We start from the raw sequence: 27,947 nt of genomic DNA, 5'->3' as shown, positions 1-27,947 counted from the left end.
CGACCAGCTGGCGGTTACTCCTCGGGGCCAACTGTTTTTTTTTTCGTCGTGACTATCTGAACTGAGAGTCCCTGTAGCACACACATGGACGGGTGTTGTCTGAGTGGGAACATGCCCGTGGCCCCAGAGGTTGTGGTCTGTGACAGTGGTCCGCTTGACCAAACCGGAGCGCGCTGCTGCTGCTGCTGCCGCCGCCGCGCACCCGAGCACCGCGCTCGTCGGCGGCCGCAGGCAGCTGAGAGAGCCGCACTTTAAAGTCCCTGCGGTCGGCCGGATGCTCCTGGAAAGTGGGCCTATCTCTCCGGCGATCAGTGTTGAGCAAGACTGATTAATGCCCGAAGTCGTGACCAACCCGCGCGGTACATAAGATATTCGTAATGCGACTACCCGGGCTTAGATTCTCCACAAACGCACCGTGTCCGTGGAGAATTTGTATTTACATCAGGTGCACGGGGCCGCCTGATATATCTATGGATAAGCTCTAGGAAGAAGAACAAAAAACCACGGAACATGAAAAGGATCCACTATGGCAAGACGCAGATTTTCCCAAGTACCTTATAGAGCGTCACTAACATTTCCATCCAGCATACATGTTACAGTATGTTGCGCTCAGCGGATGGAAATACAGCTCCGGCACTGGGACGTCAATTTGATTTTAAACGAACCCTATATATTAGGTTGTTGGGCGCACTCCAATGTTTCTGAATGCGCTCGGGAGACACGCCACTCGCGTGCACACATGTGCCAAGAGACCACTTAAGTAAAAAAAAAAACACATTTTGATGTGAGCAGTAAAGTCGTGATGAAGAGCAGAGCTTACCTTGTCCTCTCGTACGGGATGGAAAATCAACCGCGAGCACCGTCGCGGAGAGACATCACTGATTTACTAAAAAGATGTGCCATGAATTAAACTGAAGTCGGGCTGAGAGAGGATCCTCGTCAGAAGCAGCAAAATGCGGAGCAGGCAGGGGAGGGGAAATAAAATGTTATCCACTACAAAAACTTATCCATGCGCTAAAAAATCGGCATCCTCATGTGCAAGAGAGAAAAAACAAATCGTGCACAGCGAACAACTTTGAAAAGGAGACGCTGTTATTCCTCTTCGGATGTCTTCGGGTCGCAGTCCCACCGGCGAAGATACGCATTGATCCAAGCGTGTGGGTGTATGTTTTTTTGTTGTTGTTTATTTTTATAAACTTTGCATCTGTAGCCTACGTTCGACAAATTTCTGCTTTATTTTTCCAGCTGGGAAATCGCTGGCACCGGAGTTACACGTGTGCGTCAAAACGCGTCCCGACCCGCGCGTAAAACTTCAATCCAGGAGCGCAAAAATGGACATCTGTGGAAAAACCGAAAGCTTGGACCTAAGTTATTCTAAAATCACTTGTTTAGACTGATTCGAGGTGGTGCGCGCTCCCCAAAAAGGAAGGAAAAAAAACTCTTAATGGAGGGATGCAGAGAGCGCATCGCCCCCCCAGTGGAGTTGGATCAAAGTGTGCCTCAGTGCAGCATCACTTACAGGAGCCGGGATAGGCGGTTCACCGTATCTGTCTGCTAAGCTGTAGATGTCTCAGTAGTATTGTATGAACTCAGTTCCTGAACACAGCCCACCTCTCTCCCTCTCGCTCTCCCTCACGCTGACATCATGGCGGAAGGAGGAGCCAAGCGCAGATTTAAGAGCCCCGGTCCTCTTAAAGCCGCACTGCGTTGGAGAGATGCTTGCGCGGAGATGTAGGTGGATGGCGTGGTGTGCGCGGACCACAGATGCCTCTGCTGTGTACAGTAGCCACACTGCTCCACAAATGCGCCTGAAAGCATGAGGGGGGCACTGTTCACTTTTGATGCCGAGCCTTGCCTGTCTGCTTTTTTTTTCCCATTTCCAATGGAGCTGTCCTGTATCCCCGGCACCTCTTAATAATGATGAGGTTCAAATTCTTTTTTCAGACATTCCCGAGAGTGTCAACAGGCCACGGCAGAGCTCATCTCAGGGAGGAGAGGATAAATTAGCCTGATAATGGGTTTGTTCACAGTTTCCATAGTTCCCATGTATGAAATGGTGTCAAATATTTCCTGTTATGTATGAGCCAATCACGGTTCCCCTTATTACCGTGAACACTTTGAACACTTGAAATGCAAGGAATGGTAAAATGTTAACAAGAGATTACCTTGGAAATTGGTGGAAAATGTCACGGTATTAAAAGTGACAGGGTAACTCAAATGCCTCATTAAAAGGATTCTGAAGTGTGAATGAGACATTCAGTATGAGCAAAGTGCTGAATCTTGTTTAACAGTGTGTATCTCCGACCATAAAACCTATTGAAGTGACACTATAGATCTGGTCGTAGGGCACAATGTCAAACAGGAATCTGAGCAATATATTGATTGGTTCAAAAAAAAAAAAATCACTGACCACAAATCTTCACCTTGTCACTTTCCCGCCGTGGCTCTGCCCCCAAATACCCTAAGGTAGATTTTAACAGGTGATTTTACGGGGGTCATAAAAGGTTATGGTCAGACAAAGGCCAAATCGTGACCCCGGTTATGTTACGGCTAATTACCCTTGTCCCTTTGCTGTCACCTCGTACAACAAATAGCTGCGACTTCGCATCTTAACAAGTTTAGCCCCTGGCAAGGTTTCATAAACAACATTCCTCACCTGTTCACCATTTCCCTCTACATTATTTCACATCACACTGCTCATCCCTGAAGATAAAAGGATTTGGTCAGATGGCTGTTTGTGTTTAAACACCAAATTATGCTTAAGTCCTAACACGGGGTGGGGAACGTGCAGCCTTTGGGCCATTCGCAGCCCACAGGACAATTTCTAATTATTAAAAAAGCTATTCAAATTCAAAAATATTCTCATGACAGACATTTTTTGTTTTGCTTTAAAATGAAGTAACATAGACTTACATGTCAGGGTGGTCCCTTCCATCTCTGAGTGTCAGGTCACAGGCAGGGTGAAGGAAACACACGTAGATGTTGCTTGTCATGGCTGACAAGTATCATGGTGGCTGTCAGGGAAAGAAAAGTAGATGCAGAGTGTTGCACTTTCCAAGAGATTGTGCCTAGTTTGCTCTCTGAGTGAAAAAAAAAAAGGGCCAATCTCAGGCGTCATTACAGCCGGAGAGATGCAGACGCACTTGATGAGTTGCGAGGACAGGGCACTTGGGTACATCCTACAATCTTTGGCTGAGTTTGGGAGCCCAACAAGCAGCTTTCTCGTGACTTTGTTCTGACAAAGTTGGACGAAGATAATGTTATGCAGTCAAATATTGTTTAATAACTACGAAGCTGAAACCTTATTCGGAGAGATAATTTGTGGAGGAGACTTGCTGCTGCTGGAATCAGACCAAGTAAAATAGTTCCAAAGTGTTTGTTTGTCTCCGAGAATCTTCTCAGCAAATTACATATATCCTATAAAACAGAGGATGTAGAACACAGGAGAAAAACGCAAGACATTTCTGGCCTGCATTGAAACAATAACATATGCCACCAAAGACGCCATTTTTGTTTGTGGGATTGTTTCGGATTTTTTTTTACGACGGAGGAATCACTGTCTTGGCAAGATTTACATGGCACTGCCAAAGATTTGTTTTAGAATGCTGTTTTGGCTGTAACCAGCGTGTGAGTGGCATCATCATCACTGTCATCTGACATCAGAAACCTGAAGCATTTCCAGCCATAACATTAGAGGTTAGTGAAATATATGTGTTGAGTAATTTAATATGGCCCTCAAAGGACGATTTAAATATTTAAATGCCCCTTGCTGGGTAAAAGGTTCCCCACCTCTGGCCTAAAGGCAACTGCTGGGTAATTGTAGCCACATGTTTCATTCCATAAGCAAAATTACCTCTTCCCCAGTGAGAAAACACAGCAAACCACAGGATTTTGCGTTTTTAATTTTTTCTTTTAGTCTCCGAGGATACCTTAAAGGGATAGTTCACCAAAAAATGAACGTTCACTCATTATCTACTCACCACTATGAAGATGGAGGTGGTGGGTGAAGTGTTTGAGTCCACAAAACATTTTTTGGAGTTTCAGGGGTAAACAGAGTTGCAGCCGAATCCAATACAATTGTATAAAAACAACAGAAAATAAAAAAAAATGCCTCCATACCGCTCCTGTGGTGTCATCCAAGTGTCGGTGAGTCTGAGTTTTGTCATGTATTTTTGTTGTAGTGATTGTGGCACATTTCCCCCAAATTCTTCTTCTGAAAATCAACACAGTTCACTGTTGGCTTTCGAAAACCTAACAATTTCACTGGGGTAACGGAGGATGTGACAGCGTAACCACACCCAAACTGTGCCCTGCTAAAAAAATTAGTCACAGAAAAGCGTAGAACAGCGAAGCTTGCTTAAGATTTTTTTCTTCTTTTTTTTTTAAAGATATGATCAAATAGTCCTTTTCCTCAACATTGCCTTTAATCAGCCATGCTGTTGCCCCCCCTACTAAATCCACGACTTGTTATTCACACATGTAAAAGAAATAATTGGTAGAAAGAGCACACTCACTAATATACCTTATCAGTCAGGCACAGCCGGACAAGGGGATGGGAAGGAAGAGGTTGCAGAGCTACATTGCAAGGTCACTATGTATTAACATCCAGAGGTTTTGCGGAAGAATAGATTGTTTGCGGACCATATTCAATCCAGTGCCATTCTGTATCATCCGTTCAGCTTAAACAGCATGACTTGTCCAAAGAGACCACAACAGTAGCTGGAGTACCCTCGTCTTTGTTCACCTCTTAGTTAAATGCCAGTATGGATTCTTAATTAATTTTATATTTTTGCATTTGAGGCTAAATTGTTTTAATTGGATCTTCAAGTTTCCTACTGTCATCCATAAAGAGAGCAGTGTAAATAGGTCCAAATCATATGCTGTAAGAAATATATCAGACATTTGAAGAGTTGGACACATCTCAACAAAAGCTTCTTTTTTTTTTTTTTAATCCATACAGGCTGGGTTTGTATCCATGGAAACTTTCAAGAACCACTGAGATTTGCCACAATGACTCAAAACCATCTCTATTGCCTCAATCTTTTCTTTCTGTCTCTTTCAGTCGCACTTTGTCAAGCATCTCTGGAGAAAGGAAAAGGTTCAAGAAAGATGGAGTGGACAGAGCGAGGACAACTCAATATTTGCTTTTACCTTATTGACAACAGAGGTGGAACTTCATAGAAACCCAAGACAGACAAAAATGCACCATGAATGAAATAATATTTGAACTTATGTGTCCAGTATGAATATTCAACATGCACAGCTGTAGCTTCTTCCTCAGCAGTACATATCGAGGAACAAAGGGGCTTTAGGCCAGCGGATCACAGTCTGTGATTTCTGGGACAAAATGGCTAAAAACAAGAGAGACACAAATCACAAGGCATCAGAGGGTGATGAATATTTGACGATTGCTTTGAGGATTTTGAATCTTATCAATAATGAACATCAAGAACATGCAAGGTGTCCACATTTCATTTGATCTCCTATTTTATTTTATCGGTGTGCTTTATAAATGAAACTGGATTTGACTTGACTTTTCATACCATTGTATTTTTGTTATTAGGTCCCAGAACCAACTAGACCTCATTTTAAGAAATATGATTTATTTGATAAATTTGAATTTGATTTTGCTTGTCAAGAAACTGAAAGTTACTTGAACTCAGCATTAAAATTGAATTTCCTTCGACTTTGACTTTTGACAGCGCTATCGCTGCAGATTTTTCCAGAAACTGCAATTTTGGGGCTTTGCCAATTAACAACTAACAGAGAAATCTGCAGTACCTGATCGTGTGACTCAAGGTTGAAACATCAAACATACGCAGTCATGCCCACATCTTGGACTTAATGTGATGCTGACGCAGTATTTTAAAACTCAAAACGATCACAGATCTCAGGTAATTTTTCTTCTTTTGCTGAGACGACCGGTGTCAATATTATCCTGTCAAGTTGAAGGATGGCTTAAGCAGAACGAGGTGAAATTCATTTACAAAACACGGAGCTCTTGAGACTAATGAAGGGTCTAACGTTGAGTGACATGCATCTGCAAGACACCAATTAGGCTACAGCCAGTACTCTGAATCACCATTATTGTCATTTGACATGTTCTCAACTAATGTTCCTCACTTGAATTATTGCGTGTGTTTCTCTGTGTGTGAGACAGGTACAAGTTATCGTTTCACGAGGGGCTGATCCAAAAGTGTGTTAATGTCTTGTAGACAGTAAACTACTAATTGCATATTCGAGCATTTTGCAGATTTGGTTGACTTCTCTGTGACTTTGCCTCATCAGCTTTGTCCTTGACAGATAATTGCTAATTGTTTGTTGTAAGCTACCAAGTAAGGTTACATTTATTTGACTGTAGTGGGTTTTGTATAAAAGAGTGGCCTTTAAAATCTTCAATTGAGCTGTTGATAGCAAAATGGAATTTGATGAGAGAATTTTAAAAATTTGAAGAAAATGTCCCCTTTTTCTTTATAACAAGGTCACACCTTTAAATGTGAAACCAGTGTGTTTATCAATCATTTATGAGCTCTCTTTAAATGTCTGACAATGTTTTGTCGTAAATAGAGCAAGAACAAAGTGATAATTGTGTGATAAATCACAGGTGGAAAAGTGTTGTTTGATGGTAGCGTACTTGTTTGACAGTGGTAGTGTTGTGGTTCTGCTCCGTTTCATGTACATCACACATCTGCTTTCTGTGAGCACACAGTGAGAGATCAATTTGTAGTGCAAAAGAAGAACAAATGTTTCACCTCCTCACTTTTATCTGTCACTTTCTGCTCAAAATAAACCCAAATAACACAAATGCTCCGAAACACGTGCAGAACATCAACAGATATCAACATGACAGGCTTCCCTTTTTTTTCAAGATGGATACCGAAACCATTTCCATTCGGCTTTCTTGGACAGCTTTCTCTTTTCTCAAGATGTAACTGACTGTTAAAAAAGCTTTTGTGTGTTGTTTGATGAAGGCGATTGAACATGCTGTGGTGATGTTTCCCTCCATCTGTCTACTGTGAAACGGAGCCTGGGGCAACTTTGTGAGGCGAGAATGGTTTGCCTCGCTGTGTACTGTACATTCAGTTAAATAAAGTCCCACCCTGCAGTCGAGTGCGGTTGCACATTCATGCGTCCATTCTCACAACACTTAAAATAATCTTTAATCAAAATTCCCCTTTACAGAGGTTACTATGTGTCCTTGAATGTGAAAAATTAACATGATGGAGATTTAACCTAACAGAGGGCGGATTAATAAAGATATGCAACACTTGTTTAACACAGTGTCTTGGACTGCGAAGGGTTTGACAATGTGTTTGCCTTTGTGCGGTGAAGGTCACTGAATTGATTTCAAATAAAAATTTTATGTGGTGAAGATTTCAATCTTAATGACGAGCCTTTGTGAGGTCAAGAACCAGACTGGCCATGGTGGCAACAAAAGCAAGTGGGAAATAAATTGCCTGGAAGTCAGTTGAGGGTGGGAGGAGGAATTTTAAATCAATCAACATCTGTGAATTGGCCGCCTTTTTTCCCTGCAGGTTAAAATTTCCGTGTCGCTGTTTCCTTTTTTCGCACAGGAAAACAGGATGGGGCATAGAAACACGTAGTAAAATCAATGTTAACACCTATTTCTCCTTCATCCACTAGGTTTTGGGGATTGACAGGAGAGAAAAAGAATAGCACTTCCATAATCACTAAAGACTCATTATTTGGCACTCTTCCTCCCCAGATGGCCGAATGCTTGATGTTCTTGTCACGTTGTGTTGCATTTTTCCTGCCTCGAACGGGCTGTGCACACAACCATTGTTTGATGAGTAAAATTGAAGGCATGCCTTGTAAACTATGGATGCCCCCTTGCCAAAGACATGGCACAGAAAAGACAGCGTGCAGACATGTCTGTTGCACTCTCGAGACTTCATGCTCCTTAGCTTGCGGCTTGAGAGGGGACAGCCTGGTATCACCAAATGGCCTATGAATAAAACACCAAATTCACAAGTCGGTTTGCGTGAGATCACTGTGCACTTTCATGTGTTATTTCAAAGCACGTCATTTCTCTACTGACCAACACACAACCATAACCCTGATGCAACTTAAATGTCAGTAATGCAAGAATGAATTGATTGCATCAGTACATGACTTTGCAGGTGAAATGTCCTTAAACGTTGTTGTGCTATTTATTTTACCGTCCCATGATACCACGTAGGAGAGGAAGCAGATGGTTTTATTTCAAGAGAAAATACCTCACAACCTTTATATGCTATATAAAGCTTCAATAGTGTAATAAGACAAATATCACAATGGTTTTATGATATTCTACCAGGATAAAAAACAGATTAAGTGGCATTGTTGTTTATCCCCAACTCTTTGCAAAAAGTATACACTGCACAAATTATCATCCTTATTTGACAGAGAACAGAGAACTGTCAGTTCTACCCCTGTCAGTACAGAGGATATCTTTCATATTTCTTCCATTTTATTTATTTTGAATTTGATTGGTTTTTTTAGTCGTCTGACTGAGATAAGTGCTTTCAGGAAGACCAGATAAACATACGGGAAAAAAGCACCATCAATACAATAACAATTATTTCTAACTTCCGAATATTTAACTTCAATCCATCCACCCATCTCTCCATTCTTTTCTTTGTCTCAAGCAGGGTCACATTGGGAGGCAGCAATACAATCCAGACATTACTTTCCCAATTACTGTCCCCCAGTAGGTGGCAGATACTGTCCCTCTAGCTCGCCCTGGGGCTGTCCTGAATGACGACAGTACATGTCCACACAGAGGATGGAGGACAGTCCACCTGTTTCCATACTGTGATGCCTGTCCATATACAACCGAATTCATCTTAAATTCAAGGTGGAGGGTAATGGCGAGAGAGAGGTAAGTCATCTGTGTTTTACAGGTGAAGAGATTGTAAAATGTTTCAAAATGCCCATAAGGTTTGCATGTGTAACCTCTTCAACGACAGCATCAAATTTACTTATGTTTCCATAAGGGGCTGCTGTGGCTGAGGGGTAGAGCGGTCGTCCTCTAACCTGAAGGTCTGCAGTTCGATCCCCAGTCTTCCCCATCTGCATGCCGAAGTTACCTTGGGCAAGATGCTGAACCCCGAATTGCCCCTCATAGAACAACAAAGTGCTGCTAATAGATGCACTGTGTGTGTGTGAATGGGTGAATGTAAAACTGTACTGTAAAGAGCTTTGAGTGGTCATCAAGACTAGAAAAGCGCTATATAAATACAAAACCATTTAACCATTTACCATAATGAGAGGAAGGATTTTATTTACTCTCTCTGTTTGTGAAAGTCAAATGCACTTGCATTGGTAAATAAACAGTCCAAGGTGAAATATAAAGTGAAACTATGTGCTGAAATTCTTTAATCCTCCTGAAATTTCTTTGACACAAGTGAGTCACTGACTGGCAACGTCTACACCAGCTCCACTGGTGTATGTGACAAGACTGCTCTCGCATCCTACACACTAGTTCCATCGACGATAGTCTTATACGTTGAACCTGCATATCTCCCTAATCCTCTCTCCTGACACCAGTCCTACACCGCGTATGTGCTCGTAGAGTGACAATAGGTCATCTTCATCTTATTTCACTCACGGCTTGCACTGTTGTGTTTCACAGACTACGTAAATTCTGATGGAAAAGACTAACATTCGACACGTCCAACTGTGTCCTCAACATGACATTTCAATATGGATCAACTGGAAGAGAGCATGTCTGATTGACACGTGGGTGTGGAAGCGCTTTGGCCTCAATGTTGCAAACACTGACCAACATGGCCATTTCAAGGAAAACACTATCCCACCATGGTGAAGCCGCCTCCACACTTGACCAATCCAACTAATAAAGAAGCAGATGGTCGACCTGTGTGGGCCCCCACTCAGTGAAGCACTGACAATCATTTTGTTCACATTCATTTAACAACAGCTCCCATGAGTTCGAGACTCAGTAGCCCAGTTAAATACTCACCTGTAAGCCGCAATTATTGAACTCATCTTTGTTTATAGGGTGCTATCTTTTAAAGGAGACATACGCCTTTAATGTGTTATAGTTTTGTGTATCTAAAATGTTTGCAAAGTGATAAATCTCAAATTGTGCAGTAAAGGGAGTTCCCTTCCCCCACAGAAGACACTGCTCCTCACACGGCTCGTCAATTATTCGGCCAGTTCTTCTGCACCATTGTGATGTCATGGACTAGCCTATATCAGCAAGTCTTCTAGGGCCCCTAACACGGTAGGGTTAGGTACAGCGAGATCTTAGGCTGATGCAAGCAGTTGAACGATCACAGCAGAGTGAGCCGGCTGGTCAATCTAAGCAGAACAGGCTTCATCAGGAGACATAAGCTAAAACCAAGCCTTTCAGACAGAGGCTGCAAAGAGGAGCTGCAGCAATGGACATATGAAGAAAGTAATGCATTTTCTGAACATGAGAGCAGCACATAAACCGTTTCAAGTGATAAGCCAAACTAAAATTACGAATCTGAATATGAGGGTGATATATATCCTTTAAGCAGCCAATATAGTAGATGCCCATTCAGCTTTGAATAATCACAGATTAGATCACGAAAAAGAAAGAACAACTCCATGAGAAAATCCACACTGGAGCTGAGGTTACCCTTCCCATGGTAGTAGATTCATGTTTGTATTATCACAGCAATCAGTCGGACTAGTTCCCTTCAATATTTCATGTGACATTATGTTACATTACAAAGTTCAAGAGAGAGGTGAAATCTGCAGAAAACACAAGTTTATCAGCTGCATCAAAGATTTGTTGAGGCACAGCTGAGGCACCTGGCTATCAAACACATTCTAGCTAAGGGGGGATCAAGAGAGGGTTGCTAATCGGAATCTAAACAGGATTCAACAGAGGGGACAATGAAGGTACTCACTACAAGTACTCCTAAGAACCCTTTCCAAGGATGAGAAAGACGGAGCCAGAAAAAGTTTCCAAACAAAGCTGAAGCCTATTACAGAGTCGGACACCCACATCGCCACATATCTGTTCTGACTACTGATGGCCGCAGAAGAGTATGGATGCTTCAAAAAAATCTCTGGAACCCAGTGGCCTCCCTTTGTGAGACAGCCAGTGGGGTGTCGCTCTGCAGCCCGCAGATTCTCCTGGGAAGAGCAAACGAATGTTTGTTTAACAGCGTCTGTGCATGAACACTCCGCCTCGGCTGAGAAAATGTGTCAGAGGAAAAGGGCTTCAACAAAATGGCTGGTTCACCTTCTCCTGCTCAGACCGATGGTGGGACAGAGTGGAGAGAGGAGCAACGTGGCCGCGGAATAGGAAGCTGCAAGCAGAAAATACAAGGGGTACTGCATGTACTCAGGTAAAAGTACTCTTACTTAAAAGTGATATTACCGAGCCAGAAGTAACATTACATATCTAAAAATGTACTTTGATAAAAGAGCAACGTGGGTCAGGTAAAATGTACGACGACAAAACTTAACTAGCCAACATTTTTAAGAGGGTTAGGGGTAAAATGTTTTATGATGGTAATGAAAATATGTGATGAATTTATTAAATTTAAGTACATTAGAGGCCACCAGATCCATTTGAGTATTTTAATGCATATATGCTGTTCCCATGTGAGAACCACACCAAAAGCAATCAATAAATTCAAGTCAGGCACTTTGCAGCCTTTTCATAGAATTGATAATTACAAGTCCATGGACTGCACTGTGGATGCTAACAGACTATATGTAGCAGTATTCAGCTACACAAGGCCACTTCTTAAAGACTGATCAGCTGAAGAAAGCAGCTGTAAACAACATGAGCTCCACAGGCCAGGTTCTATCATACATGCCATTGTGAGACCTGGACCGAAGGGGCAGATTCAAACAACATAAGGCTGAGACGAGGTCATCCTTGATTGGAAGAAAGTCATAAGAGTAGTTGTAGCTATTGCAGTTGTTAAATCAATTGAGATACTCATTGGTTCATGGTAATCTTATAAAAACATTAACTAAGTCATTTACAAGTTACTCACATATTCCAGTGCACAGCTCCACAGAGGAGCGTGATCAGGGCCTTAGATGGCTGAGCCTTGGTGAAATAAACATGGCAGGGTTCTCTGTTTGTCCGTGCAGCGTTCATCTCCATCCTGGCACCCCTGTGTCTTTGTTATTACCTTCTTGTGTGAATCACAGCCCCTACATTTTGAAAGGCAAATATGGCAAAAAATTCGGTAATGAGTATTAGCGGTGAACCTTCAAATCATAATATTATGAAAATGAAAATTAAAGGCTCTTGGTTTGATTAGTGAGTAAATGCTTTAGCCCTCGAGAGTAAATCAAAAGTGTGAATTGATCCATCACATCAGAGACTACAAATGGTTTTAATCCCTGGTTCAAAACAGATTCTACGGATGGAAAATGCAGAAAATTAAAACAAAGTTGGGTGACCTTTGAAAAAGAACAGCCGCTGTTCGCTTTTGTTTTACTTATCATTTCTTGTGTCTAAAGATGTAAAATATGTGCCCAAAGTTTTTATACAACTTATCGGAGGAAAAAGAATCATCTTCAAGTAGCTGCCTCTACTTTTCACTTTCTTCTGTTGCTTTTGGTTAATGCATAACCATAACAAATAACACGTGTATTGTACAATCCTCAGGATAACACACTCATAAACCTCCACAGTTACACTACATTTAACATTTCGAAAAAAAAACATTTGAATGTTTTCAAATGTTGGCGTGGTCTGCAAAACAGCTTCAAGACGTGATCACGGTCGCATCCCACACTGCCAGATGCTGTAGTTAACAAGTGCCTCAAAACAGTTGATTTGTTTGCAATCTTAAATTTACATTTTTCACTTGAATTGAACAGCGGTATTGTCACAAGCTGTTGTGTGTACTTACTTCATTGCTGGACTGAGACAAGGCTAAAACGGACAGATGTTGGAGCGTTGTCCTTCATTTTAATGTTACAGACTAAGGGGGTGAAAGTACAAATAGAATGTTGGATGTGTGTTCAGATTTGAAACGGAATGCATGATGTGGACCTCTGAAAAAGGAAGTAACGGGAAGCACAATGGCAATGCACATTTAACAGTTGGAGACAACAGCACAACATCGTTGGAATACACTCCCTTGCTGTCAGGGAGAGATTATCACAATAGATCACACAGTATCTTCCTGTAGAGCTGTCTGTGTCAGTCCATCAGTCACATTAGCAATCTAAGTGGGGCTCAATCAAGTGCAGTCTTGGTAAAGGGGAATCTGTCTGTCCCCAGTATGTGTCCATCAGGAGGAAAATGTTGAGTATTGATTTCATGTCTGGAGAGCCCAGACTGCAGTCGGAAGTGACAGTCGGTGCCTCAGCTCTGTTGTGTTGACAGACAAAAAGCTGAAAGAGAAACAGCTCTGAAGGTGCACTGAGAAACTACCGAGCAGATGTTTATTGTAAAGACAGAAAACTAATTTCTTCTCGACAGTGTCACGCGAGCACCGGGTGCCAACTAGTTAACGTGGCATCACTGAACTCATAACATTCTCCTGACTTAGTTTTTGATAAGAAGAATGACAGTGTTATGCCAGGTTTATGGCAGCCTTCCAATCGTGGAAGCCAGAACAACAGCTCTGTGTAAATTCACATTAATCTTTGTGCCAAGAAATAACCCCAAAAAAAGCTAAGAATAATGAAAATGATGGTATCAGTTTTGTCCCATTCACATGTTTGGTATGCTGCCATCCCTGTTGCTTATTGACTGCTCATGTTTACTTTTTACAATGTGTTGGTAGGTCAGACCTTTATAATGAGGGCAAATAGAGAGGCCGGAGCATGTGAACACAGAGCCAACTCTGAGTTCCAGATTTAAATGCTAAATATTGGCTGCCAAAAAGGAAGTGATGAATGAAGCTTATTGCAAAGTGTAAAATTAATTTGTGCCATTATGGTGTGATTTTGGGTTGCTACTAGATTAATGTGCTGTTTTTTTTTTCATAATCAGAGCATACTGTACGTCTCACACCAGGGGCGGATCCAGGGGGGCACTGGCTTCAGCTGGAATCTGATTGGCCCCTGAAGCGCGCCTGTCCTGTGAGTGGTCCTTTTTTGAAAATAAGAAGTTACTTACTAACAACGCTAACAATAAATATGTGAATAATATATTTTAAAAAAGATTTTTTTAGTAGACAATGTGCTCACAACTACAAAGCTTACATTAAACAAGGAATTAAATGATCAACATAATTGGCACTTCATTGTATGCTGTGGCCCTTTATGGCCCCCGATTTAGAAACATCCTAGATGAGCTGCAGTCGCACACATGAAGTTCAGTGTACTAGTCTCACGGACTCTAACCCTGTTAAAACCGCTTCATAATGTCTTCTGTGGCTGCGGAGGGAGCTCTACAAAGTCAGAAAAGACAGCCAGGATATATCACACTGTTCAAAATGAGCATCCCCTCTGTCCAGGCACACACTGTGCTTTGGTGAAAGAAGGAGCAACGCATGACACCTTCATCACCAGCTGACATACGCCGTTGTTGACTAACTTCATCAACTGTTGTGAAGTTGCTTCCCCCGAAGAGCTGCGTCGACGAGACAGACACGTTCCCTTGTTGTCTTGTCTTTGGATTGTTTCCTTTATCATAGAGAAGAAATTCTTGAGGACCAACTATTTATTTCACACTCACGCATTCTGAGAGATTTTGTTTCGGGGATATCAGAAGTAAAAAATAGCATAAAAACACATCGCAAAAGTCGACATCACGCTGAAGCTCTTCAAAGGTAGAAGTAAGAAGAAATAACATAAACATGCATTTCCTATTCAGAAGCAGACTGAAGACCTTTTCACTCAGCCAGAAAAGGCTTGTATTCAATGTTTATTAACAAGCTCTTGGAGTCCCTCTTTTTATTTTGTCAAAGCAACAATACACCCCTTCAATTTTGTTATTTGAAGACTAAAACAATTCTGTTTGAAGTGTCTCTTATTTACTCTATTTTTTTTTTTTTTTTTAAGATACAGATTTGGCTTGTAACCATGACTTCACGTTTTTTTTGTGCCACAAGATTTACATAAAAAGCCTGCAGCCTGGAAAGTTTCGAACACATTCTGGCGAAAAAGTAGACTAAGGATGAGCGACAAAATGAAAGCCTCAAGGACTGGTGGGTTGGGGTGAGGATGGGGGTGCTATGTGTGTGTGTGTGTGTGTGTGTGTATGTGGGGGTGTTGGTGGCAAGTGCGGGGGAGGGGTTGTTTCTGGGTGTAGCTCAGCTTTACCCTGGCTGCGTTTGAGTGCAGCAAATCCGACTTGGTTGGTAAACAGAGGCTCCAGGGACACTTCTTTTGCATGCAGGCAGCTGCGGACTAGATGCAAGCCCTCTGTGATTCTAATAGAGTAAGCTCATAGAAATCACCATAGAAAATGCCAATAAGGCTGTCAGCCCAACAGACTCTCACTCAAACACACAAGCGTTGAAAATTACACAACGCACCAGCAGAGAAATGTGCATTTATTTGTGATCTCTCTCTGGCTTTTCCACATGGGTATAAGCATTCCTTTCTGAAGAATAACTCAGCCCGGGCCTAGAGCTTCATAAGGGGCATCATCTCTCTTTAATTTAACCCCCATTGGCTTGGAATGGGTTAGTTTAAAGGAGGCATAGTTCTTCTCAACTGCACACAGAAGCTAACAAACTCATTTTATGGTTGTGGTTTTCACAGGGAAATTCCACAAACTGTGTTGTTCGTTTGTCCTTGAAAAGTTAAGTCAGAAGTTGGCTTTGAACTGGATGTCGGCTTAGTGCATACAAATTTACACCCATGTGAGGTTTGTGTTCTTCTTCACAGAACTAGAACTTGAATCTCGTTTTGATCTGAACTTTGATGGCTGCACATAGTCAGGGTCGTAGACTGTTCATAAAGATGAACGACATTGTCTCCATCTACCACTATACACACATATCCTGGATATGGATGCTGCCATCTTGCGCCAGTGACGTCATTTGGTGCCAGAGTCAGTATCACTGCATGGAGCCCCGATCGAGGTATTAAGGTCCAGACCATACATCTGCTAAACCAATCGCGAGGCAGTCTCTGCTGTCAATCATGACTATTCAACCTATCTTTATAGCTTTAGATTAGTAATTAAAACCAAACCTACCATAAAAAAAACTAGCTTTAGAACAAACACCAGTGATAAGAACTACCAACATGTAGAAAAAATACATTTTTGACATTTGACATTCTAGTTTTGCCCATGTCCCATCCACTAAGATGGAGGAGGTGAGGTTGATGACCTATCCTGCAGGCAGCCACCATGTGGTGATTGAGATGCTTAGGCTGCACGTTTCGGGGAGCTGCCATGTTGTCCATCTTTATGGTTTATGGTCAGGGTCCACAAGCTGAGAGAAGCATTCAATTGCAGACCCTTCAAACCAACCCATTATCATTCGCAGCGGTCATTTGTTAGAGTTCAAACCACAACTACCCCCACCCCGAACCCTAAATTCAACTTCCTTCAACTTAAACTTCCCGTTTGCTCTTCAAAGGTGCAGCTGGATATACTTGCAAATCCGCCGCCCCTTATTTTACACGTCAGTGACATCACAAATTCAAGGGTTCTGCCTCTGAAGTCTAGCTTTAGGAAAAGACTGATGTAAGTTCACAGACATCGGCCTAACTGTCCTGGGACAGTGAAATAATCGGTGAATACTTAAAATGTCTGGCATTACCTTTTAATAACCTTTTATTCCCTGAACCGTTCAGCTATAATGGGCTAACGCTCAGTGCACAGTATGGATAGTCTTCTCTGAATGTATAAGAAGATGAAACAGACCTCTCCTGAGATCTGTTTTCTCTTCCTCCCTTTTCATTTCTTTTCTCTCGGAGGGAAGCATCTGTAATTTGTCTTCATCAACTATTATGGACATCCTCAGGAACAAAACCCGGACCCGAAAAGTATCAAATCAACGGCACATTTTTCAGAAAATGGCAGATCCAATTTTATACATGTCCCTGAGGCTTCCCTCTAACTGTTGGTGTGCTGACCCTTCACTCATTTGACGCTGCCTCTTGGAGCCTAAGAGGAGCTTTTCAAGATTGTTTCTGTCTCTTGCAACCCGCGAGATGGGCCTCGGTTGGAGGAACGCTAACAAGATGTCCCAATGATGTTCAATATAGCGTTTTGAAGACATGCAAACCCGACTGGCAAATTGCAAACAATCTACATGAGAAGAGAACACAGGAGATGGAGTTTCGTCTTATTTTGACAACTGGCAAGAAAGCGTTGCCTCGTTTGTCAGTCAATGTGATGTGTGGTAGGGGAAAAAATAACAAATGCAAATGTTGATTTGAATCTCCAAAGTGCTTATTCTCTTCACTGCTTCCATTAACATGCTCAGGATAACGACTTGCATGAAAGGAGGAGCACTGAACTTTTGAAGACACACCGTGACGTAACCGGATTTACTGACCCTCAATCAACATTTGAAAAACTGTTTCACTTCGACGTTTTCATTCTGCCCAACCGCTGCAACTTGTTTTCATGCGGCAGAACCACCACGTGTCCCGTGAAGTGCATCATTCAAAAGACCATTTTAGACTTTCAAATGTCAAACTGACACACTTGTCATTCTGCAAACGTGAAAAACATTAAAATGTATCCAACAAACAACTTTGACAACTGTTAGTAATCAGTAAATTTCACTGTTTTGTTATTATGCTATTTCGACCATCTAGAAACTATTATAACATTTATGAATAATAAGAAATCAACATTTAAAGAAGGATTGATTTAACAACTAAAAATATCAATAATAAAAGCAATATTATCAGGGAAAAAAAACATCTGGATCTTGGGATTTTAAAATATGTTAATCTCCTATAAACATCAAGCTGAAGTGCTACAAGTATATATATATTCGATATTAACAGTGATGAGGTTTCGTGGAACAAACACTTCTGATGAATCTTGTTTTGCGGAAATATAAATGAATAAATGTCAAAATATGTAAATTAGAAATGCTGTACTTTCCAAATGTTTAATTACTGCATTAATAACAATGAGTGGATGCTTAAAAATCATCTCACAAGAATAGCCACTAGATGTATGAAAAACAAAATCATGCTGATTTCAGTGGCATTGCTTTATGTCTTGTAAGTAATTAAATACTAACATTATTTAATTAAACATTAAGTATGTGATCATATTCCTGTCACTGAACAAGGTACTGTAGCATTTCTCATGTTAGCAGAAATTGATTAGCACTTGCTCAATTGCCTCCCACATTGATATTCTATGTGGAAATCTTATGAGTGCATAAGCAAACGATGGTTTCCTGTGACATTAAAATCACATTCCAGCAACTTTGATTGGAATAATTTATGGGTGTTGACCGAGAGCGGTATCAAACGATATGGATTGGGTCCAGGCGAGATACTGCATCCTGTCAGGTTCAAATGATAAAACCAGACTGAAATTGGCCTGCGTGCGGAGAATTGCTGAGGGCAAGGATTATAAAGGTTTTTCACCCACCACCTTGCCCCCTGTATTGATTTAAGTATAACTAGGAGATTTATCAACACACGATGTTTGACAAGGAGTTCAGTAACACTTAGAATTAAGTTGCAACTACCAAGGTGGAATAAAAATGCCACCGCAGCAGAGATTTAGGAAAAGCGGCTCTTGTGGCCTTTGCCCATCGGGGACATACTGTACATTTTTAATACATAACCTCTTTTAACCTCTTTGATTTAAACAGGACCACTGTGACAAACTGATACAATTTGAGAGTAAACTGATGCAGCTCCACAAATCCACTGGAAGGAACAGCACAATTTGCAGCCATGTTGTTGCGGCTATTAGCTTTAGAAGTGGCACAGTCATGATGATAAACGCATTTCTTAGAGTCTTGTGTTCAAAATAGGCTCAACATGCATTGTGCACACGTCCAAACCCCCGACTCCACTCGAGATTGCACATTTTTGTAGAGAATTAAAGATACTACGAATAATCTTTTTCCCCCATCTTTTGGTGTATCTGAGCAAATACTTACCACTGAGAGAACATTTATACCCCATCTGTTTAACTCGCAATGTTATCTTTATGGAAAGCAGGCTGTGAGCCTTGCGTTGCCTGGAAGCACATGTGGGATGAGATAGGAGACGGATACAAGAAGATGGGAGACAACACAGCGCACGGAGCATTGAAGCAAAAAAGCAACAAGGGAATATGTCAAGAAATCAAAGCGCAGACAAGTTGAAGGGGAGAGGATTCAGATGCACAAATATACTCTGTTTTTCTCAGACATGGAGGTGGAAGAGTGCAGCTCAAATCAAATTCCACTTAGTTATTTTCAAACTTGGGTATGCTCTCAATGTAAAATGGTTTTGTACGACACGCCTCGTTCAGCCTTAAAGTGGGACAGTGTGTGAGGGCCCACTTGTGTAGACCTGTTCTCCAAAAGGTGTACACGCCTCCGCCTCCACAGAAAGTAACTTTAAAAATATATCTCAGACCCTCACCAATTTTACACACAGGCTACAGCTTGATGCTATTTAGATACCTGTCTCGCTTTAAAATTGAAGTTTAAGATATCAGAACTGATATTGGAGTGAGATGAATTTTAAGATCAGAACTGGCGAGTCATGATGAAAAGAAGAGTTTTCATCAGGAGACACACTTTGTATTCTCTTTTCACATCCAGGAAAAATCACAAACCTCTTCACATTGTTTTTCAATCCAAATAGCATCACTCTGTTTGCAAGTCCTTTGTTCTATTTGTATTCACTTTATTTATATTTCTTATTATCTATTTTTGAAAAAAAGGGAATTTAATTGCGCTCTGGTCTCTGGTGTGGACGGGTTATGGCCTAAACGAACCCTGTTACTCTCTGGGCTGTAATTGCTGCTTTGCACCGCGCTGTCACCCGTGTCAAGCCCTGGGCTACAGCTCCCAATGGGAAACCCTGCATGATTTCATCAGCTGCAAACACCTTTGAATTATTAAAGTCAAACATCTGTATTGTTGTTGACTTGTTCCTCTTCTTTCCGGGTTGAAAATGCATCAGTCAGGCGCGCATGTTCCCCAAAATAATGTTTTGTTTTGACTTTTATTTCCTCTCTTTTTTTTCTCCTTATCAATTCCAGACCTATTTGATCACAATTCCCCAATGCCAATGGAGGTTTTATATAAAACACATTCATTTGTTGACAGACATCACATGCATAAACTGATAAGGGGCTCAGAATATGCTGGACTTTATCTGTCACTTAAAATACAGCAAGCTGGAAGTTCTGGCGATATATCTGTCTCCTTTTTTTATATATATATTTGATTAACTGATCCTTTGTCCTAAAACTTTAAAGTGTTGGTTCCAATTACGGGGAGATGGGGAGCTTATCCGCTAAAATCCTTCTTGGAGATATTAACGGGAAGCTCTGAAATGTCATCCATTTTTGTTACAAGTTACAGACTTTGATATTCTGTACAACGAGGTTCAAGATATAATTAAATAATAGTAAAGAATGTCAATGTGTGTTTTTATCCACGTACATACCAAAGTCCGACCACGTCTCCATTAATTAATGTGATGCTACGTCCTTTCCTTCTGTGGCCATCCATGCGTGGTGGCGCTGCCCTCAAGTCATTTGTGTTTTAAGGTTAAGTCGTCTCTCGAACTCCTCTTCACTGAGTTTGCTTAGCTGCTGTGTTTGAATGGTTGATGGTTACGTGAGTAAGAAGATTTTAGTCCGTTTTTTTTGGAATTAAAGGGATGGGTCAGCCTAAGAGAGTCACACAAATAGAATGTTTTTTGCGATACGCTACAATTGGCTGCACTGCCGCACCATTCCATGTGTGCGTTTATGTGACATGTGGTATTGCCACCATATAATAAGGACCCCTCTAAAGCCACTGTGTGATTTCGGGGGTTTTAAGGTGTTTGTCAGAAAGCAATAAAAACGTATTATTAAACATTGATTATTACGTGTTATTATTATATAACACTTAGCTAATTAACACGTTAGGGGGAAAGGTGACTCTCGCACCTTTTTCAATGTTTATAGAAAGTAATTAGAGTGTGTGACTCCCGAGTCAATCATTTAGCACTGCTTCTCACAGATATTGTCAAGCAACATTTTGATGGTTTTGCTGATAAACAAAAGTGGGATCCGAAGGTCACGGCATCCTGCAGAGAACATCGTCAATTAAGAACCCGGGCCGAGTATTAGAGCTTCCTTAAATGAAAGTTATCTTTGCAATTACTCTGCACTTGCTTATCTCTGATGATATTGGCACATGGCAGTGCAGAATAATGATGAGACAGGATGACTTTCAGCGATCCTTGTTTTGTCCTTTCTCTCACTTCAATAAAAATGTAAACAATGTTTACAGTTTGTCCTTAAAGGCTGAAAACCCATGACACAACAGTATTATAATTTATATGGATGGATGCTAGGGGACAGCATGCCACATTTGATTATTTAATCGGAGGAAAAAAGAAAAAAAAAAGGCGGAGAAAACCCCACATTGTGATAAAATGCTACTGTTAGAGGACAGATATCTGGCCTTGAGGTATCCTGGTAACAATCTGTGACAACATCACAATCGCATCTCATTGTTGTCACCAAACACATGTTACAGGCTACTTTCTCACCCTTATTTCCAGTGCTTGAGTATTCCAAGCTGAATGTGAAGCTTCATAGTGATGCGCTGGGACACCAGTCCAAAGGCTTAAGCAGCAAATGACAATCTATCATGGGCCCGCAGAGCACCTGCTGGGACCCAGATGTGCTCTGGCACTTTTCTACAGGGTGGCTGGTGGAGCGCTCCCTCAGGGACTCAGCCTACAGCTGTGACAGTGGCTACAATGCGTCTGCCTGATCTACACATCGGAGTCCGTCCCTGCTGGTTTACATACAGATGTGCACAGGCCAGCCCGGAGCGCTCATGCAAGCCTCGGCTTTATGAGCATAATATGCACGTAGGTGGATAGAAATCTGAGGCGCACGGCAAATAGAGAGGGCACATCATCCACACTGCGAGACTGGAGTGTGGGATTCGCCGAGAGGCACCTGGCTGCTGATAGGGGATTCTCAATCCAGCTACACGCCATACACGACTACAATGCTGGAGAAATGAATGAGCTGACTAATCTCACCTTTCACTTTAAGCTCTACTGTTACTCATCAACCACTGTGCTGATGAGGCACGTTTCAGACTTGAATATTTATTTAAAACAGCATTTCATTTAGATAAGATGCATTTTAGAGTGTGTAACTAAACAAAAAAATAAGAAAAACTAGAATGCCACTCGTTACAGTGCACTCCTCCGCTTCGGTCCGACAGTCTAAATTAAATTGAGCTGCAACAAATTGCACACACTCATGGAATCAGTTCCCTGAATGGGCTTGATTCCATCAGGACCCATGAATTATTCCTTTGGGAATCTGTGAAAATGTTAAAAAAAGAAACACCCTATCTCATAATATTAAAGAAAGAAGTAAAAGAATCCTGGACCTGAAAAATGTAATGTGTTCTTTCACCCAATTTCATGATAATCCGTCCAGGAGTTTTTGTGTAATTGTGAGTCAAATCCAACCAACAAACAAAGGAACGGGTGAAAACACAGCCTCCCTGGTGGAGGTATCAGGAAAATTTGCATCTGAAGTATCACATTTAGCATCCCCTTTTGCATTTTGAAATATTCACATGTTCTGTAGGAATGCAGGAATTTGATTTCATTCTAAATAAGATAGTAAATATACTTGTGTGCTTAATCATTGCATACGTGCACACTCTTTACGATGACAGCCAATGATCTAAAATCCCATTCTCTGCTGCTGCAGCTACTACCATGCTACACGATGCTGTTTATGCCGGTTATTGCAGACAGCATGGGAGTTAGGAAGTCACCGGGGGGGGGGGGGGGTATTTGAAGGGAAACTTTGCCAGGTCATAAAAATCTAGTGTTTGTCCACAGACAGGCAGAAGCAGAGTGAGTTTCTCTCAGGAACAATGTCTCACTGATTCCATTTTTCGCTGGTGGATGGCCACTGCTGCTGCCTCTGTGTCCCATTTAAGAGCTACAATTGGCTTTCTAGTCTTCAAGCGTTTGGCTGTTTGAGAATGCAGCCTGGTGCATCTTTTGTGGTTCCTCATGGCACCATATGCGTTGTGTTTATGTTGCGCGGGGTTTTGTGATGTTTGAAGAACCGACTGAAATATGCAATTTGATGTTTTATCTGATGGTCTTATACGGGCATCTGTTCCACTCTTTGTTCAATTGGTGATTAAAAATAGGCCTCGGGCGCGTATTTGTCAAAGGCAAATGAATTGTTTCTTTGCTGCAGCAGAGTTATGTTACGGTTCATTTGCAAACCTTTTCCAGTTGGACAGGTTGAGTTTCTTGTCTCTTTATTTGACGGGTACTGAATTAGGATCCTTGTAGGTGAATATGTTCATACTGACGACGATGACACGTAGTGTTGAAAACACAGAAAATCCCTCCTAGGACAGACTGGGGATCAATCATATCAGGGGTTGACTCGTAGCTGGCATGAAGACAACAGGAGAAAATTTAAAATAAGGCACAATGATGTAAAAGTACAGCCTACAAAACGGAGCTGGTCCCCCACTGATTTTGGTGAAAGAATCTTACAGCCAAACTATTCTTGAGAACGGGGAGAGGGATACACAACTGTCACATGAAGGAAAATGGCCTCAAAGCCTTAAAACAACCAACCAAGTACTGTCATTTGTCGAGTATCTTGCCAGCAGCGTCTCAGAGGCTCAGCCTGTGTAAAACACACATTTGCCCAGAGGCCTTTTTCTTTTTGTGTCTTCTCCTTCTTTTTTTTTTTGTGTGGTATTTCTTGTGTATTTTATGCTCTGGAATCTACCACTACCTTCACACCTGGTGTCTTGCTGCAGATTCTGAAGTCATCTGCTTCCGTTAGAAACCAGGGCAAGATGAAGTGCAATGAAGGATGACCACACATTCCATGATGCGGAGGAGTCTACGTCTGCTTACAGTTTTCCTGCCTTCTGCAAGTTGAAATGTCTAAAATTAGAATAACAACTACAGGACAAAAAACAACATAATAAATAAAAAGTATGAACTGACCTGCATATGCAAGTCCAAAAAAATGTCATCCGACTATGAGGCCTGTCACTTCTTTAATGGCGTCCTACTTTGAGAAAGAAAGTAAACCGTGCCTCAAAATTTGTGTGCATAAACAATAATACATCTGCAAACCAGTTCAGACTGTACAGCATGAGCCTATACTGTTCTGCAACTGCTTCACCATTACAGCCAATGAGCAATCCAGAAGTGCAATTGATTCAAAAGTCTATCCTGACTGCTTCTTGTGATCGTAAACAAGTGACTCCTCTACTGTTAAAGACCTGAAATGATAAAGATGTATGACATTTAAGAAAAGACAGACAACCGCTGAGAAAAATGTTTCCACTTTTAGCACATGTATCTCCTGCTGTTGATTATCACTTGGCCTAAATGCCTTACTGTGCACTTACTGTACATTACATAACATCTTTTATTCCACTTTATTTATAATATTCACGGTTGTCTTGGTTTTTGCTGAACATGAGACAATACAGTTGCCTGTATTTTACTGTCAGTTATCTTCGGTAACAAGTGCTCAGACTGTTCCACAAGTGAAAGTGCAGTGAAACCTTGTGTCTGGCCCAGTTAATGTTGAACAAGAAGTGACCCTAGAGTTTGACTACTAACTGGATTAACATACCAAGGTTTTGGGATAATCCACTTTTAATCTGAAGTTACAGTCCTTCTTTACTTCTATTATATGTCAATCGTGTGTGTGTGTGTGTGTGTGTGTGTGTGTGTGTGTGTGTGTGAGACACACACATGAGCAATAATAGCAGCTATAAGAGTGCCTTGGTTATTGTAATTGGTGTTAATTATGTGTTGTCTTGTACTACATAAAAGCCAGACAGAGCTCAAGTGCTGGATGATCTATTTATCACTGATGTATTTTAATTGGAGGGCTCCACATCCAGACTTTGACAGCAGCTTTACTCCTCTGTAACAAGTAAGCAACACACGTAACCTTGTTTAAAAATGCACGTACTGTATATGTACGTGCATCCATTTCAATAGATGTTACTATTGAAAGAGAGGGGGAAAAACCTTACAAATATAAATACTGTATGATAGTGCATGTGAATAACTGGCAGTGGATAACAGGAAACGTCTGTCAAAACAATGCCCACACTCACAGAGGGTTCTTCAGTCAAAAGCTCAAAAAACTTCTTCAGGAGAGTCACCTTTTACTTCAGGCGCTGAAATACACCTTCATGTCCCATATGTCCCCTCATTGTCTTTACAGGCTCATTCTTATTCAGGTTGATGGAGGGGGAGAGATACGCTTCAAGCACGCACCAGGCAGAAGGTAACCATATACATCTTCAGACTTACACTGAGCAGGTTGCCAGTCCATCACAAGGCTTATAGATCAACGGGCACACATGGACAGTTACTAGTGAACCTGAGCTGCATGAGAAAACCAAGTCCTTAAAAATTTAAACTCAACACAGGGAGTCGCACGTCAGAAGTCTGGACCCAAGTAGCTCAGCTCCTAATGCTAACCCCAGACCCATCCTCAAGACTTCAAATAGAGAACTGCAATTCGTTTTCAGAGCGGAGTTTTTGCATCCTTCCTGTTAAATTATTTCCATAAATCTAAACCTAGTATTTAAAAAAAATATTGTACAAAAACTTGAATGCCACTAAGTAGAGAGCATACCACCACCAAGGTCCAACAGTCCCCTTCAAGGTCCAGTGTGTAAGATTGAGGTGAAAGGGATCTATTGGCAGCAATTTAATATAAAATAATCCTAGCGATGTTTTCACGAGTTTGTTTTCATCTAAATTGTACAAATTGTATTCTTTACCCTAGAATGGGCCCTTTATATTTACATACTTGAACATCGAGAGTGGGTCCTCTCTACGGAGGTCGCCATGTTTTTTTACAGTAGTCCAAACTGGACAAACTAAACACCTTTTATATTTTTATGACAACTGAAGGCTACCACAGGTTCTCTTTCATGTTTGGAAGGGTGAGTTGAGAGGTATTCAGCTGCAACCTGCAACTTCAACACTAGATGTCACTAAATTCTACAAACTGAACCTTTAAATTCAATCCAGCCTAACTAAATTCCACAGACCAGTCTCTTAGATATGCCTGATATTATACGATGATTTAATGAGGAATCAAACGATCTCGCAAAGTTTGAATCTGCCCCTTTTATGCAGATCGGCACCAATATTGAATGGGTTCTTTCTGGGCCCATGTCTAATCCTTCCACCAAGTTTACAGTTTACATAACACTATTTGCTTTCTGTATGAGTATAGGTGCATCCCACATGGTACGTGACAATGTTTTTTGGTATAGGAAACCAGTATGGCTCTCTGTTTGTCATTTCTATATCTGGAACATTAAAAAACAGATAGCACTTGGCTTGTTGACAAAGACAAACCAAAAAACTCCTCAGTGCATTTAAGGCATACAAATGTTTTGCATCTAAAAACCTATACACACTGAGCCATAGAAGGCCAAGGTCAATGATAATGTCATCATCTTGCCAAGTCACAGAGTGTAAAAATAACTTTTGGCTCACCTGCCAAGACCTGGTAAACTAGAAGTAATGTGCAAGGAATACTGTCCAAAAAGATTCTGTGCAAATAACCTCCACCAAGGAGGGCATGTTTTCTCCCATGTCTGTTTGTTGGCGTATCGGTTTCTTTATCTGTCAGCAGGAATACACAAAAATTACTGAACCGATTTGCAGCAAACTTGGTGGAGGGAAGGAGCCGTGGAACTGGACGTAAAAAAAAAATCAATATGGTGATTTGGAGATCTGTTGGAGTTTGTTGTGAATTTGGTGCAGATTATCAAGCTACTTTCCTTTTTCTATTATAAGAGCCATACAGGTTTATTTAACTTTGGCTGAGGTCTGTGATCAACCGAGTCCCATGCTAGTTTATATTTTGCACATTTGCTTTCACAATGTATTAACTTTGTTTCTCATAATGAGGTTAAAAAAAAAGAGTCGATAATGAAAAGCTATTCAATCATTCCTGTCTCAGTTCACGGCCGGAGTGGCAGCTGACTACAGTTTCTTTTTTTTTTTTTTTATCTTTTTTTACTGTTTAACATCCAGACATGTTAGCAATAATTTTCCACTTCTCCGCTTATCTCAATCTTACCATTGCTACCTTGAACGTCACTGCTGCATCCATACAGAATAACTGCTGTTTAAAAACAAAAAAGAACAAAAAGATGAATATGTATTATTATTGCTCAATATCCTAGTTTTGTATTGTATGATATTGCTTTCTCTCCTACTAACTGGACTCTAGGAGAGGAAATGAGTGTATATTCAGGTTTAGAGGAGATTTCCAAACACCTCTGATATGATGCCAAACTGTCCAAATGAAGTGTACTCTAATAAGGTCTCCTTGAAGACTCAATGTTAGAAATGTCAAACCTGCTGTTGTTTGGCATAACATGCAATAACCAAGCAGAGCGTCTCATGCTATTCCATTCACGTGCCCTTGCACCTTGGCAGATTTGTATTTTAAAGGTGGTTTTGCCAGCTAGGAAGAAAAAAAGGCTTCTCTGCTTTCTCACTTTGTGCGTGAGCTGATCATCTGTGTGTGTAATAAACAGTGTACTTGTGTCACGCACCCAACTTGTCCCTAAAATAACCAGCCATCGACTTCAGACCTGGTTTTCTTTCGTCAAAAGAACAATCGCTCGCCACTGCCTCGAGACAGCAACGTGCCAACGCCGCATGAGCTCAGTTGCATTTTGCCATTTACAACATATTGGGCGCTGCGTGAGAAAATTACTAAAACAGCATTGGTCCGAAACTAGTAGAGACACTTGCATTCGGTTTGATGCCAATTTGTTATGAAATACTTTACAAAGTCAAAGAAAGTT

The 27,947-nt window shown here is 41.2% G+C and overlaps 1 protein-coding gene and 1 long non-coding RNA gene across 5 annotated transcripts in view; one reads left to right on the top strand and one right to left on the bottom strand.

Annotated features, from left to right (window-relative positions):
* pcdh11 (protocadherin 11) overlaps nucleotides 1-3,023 on the bottom strand; it is a 126,711-nt gene extending 123,688 nt beyond the window's left edge. Inside the window, exon 1 of one of the 4 annotated variants that reach the window (XM_034598049.1) lies at nucleotides 2,914-3,023. The gene's annotated coding sequence lies outside the window, so the exon portion shown is untranslated. Of the gene's footprint in view, nucleotides 1-820; nucleotides 2,120-2,913 lie in introns of those variants that run through there. The other 3 variants (XM_034598048.1, XM_034598050.1, XM_034598051.1) reach the window with 3 other exon arrangements.
* Nucleotides 1-5,521, top strand: part of LOC117769252 — a 34,677-nt gene extending 29,156 nt beyond the window's left edge. The window contains exon 3 of the long non-coding RNA XR_004615181.1: nucleotides 5,063-5,521. This is a non-coding gene — a long non-coding RNA (uncharacterized LOC117769252). The remainder of the gene's footprint in view (nucleotides 1-5,062) is intronic.
* Nucleotides 5,522-27,947: the final 22,426 nt, after the last annotated feature.

This window comes from Hippoglossus hippoglossus, chromosome 10, assembly GCF_009819705.1.
Source record: "Hippoglossus hippoglossus isolate fHipHip1 chromosome 10, fHipHip1.pri, whole genome shotgun sequence".
In the NCBI taxonomy this organism is placed as follows: domain Eukaryota; kingdom Metazoa; phylum Chordata; class Actinopteri; order Pleuronectiformes; family Pleuronectidae; genus Hippoglossus; species Hippoglossus hippoglossus.
Note: the sequence above shows the minus strand (reverse complement) of the source record. Positions and strands in the feature narration are given on the sequence as shown.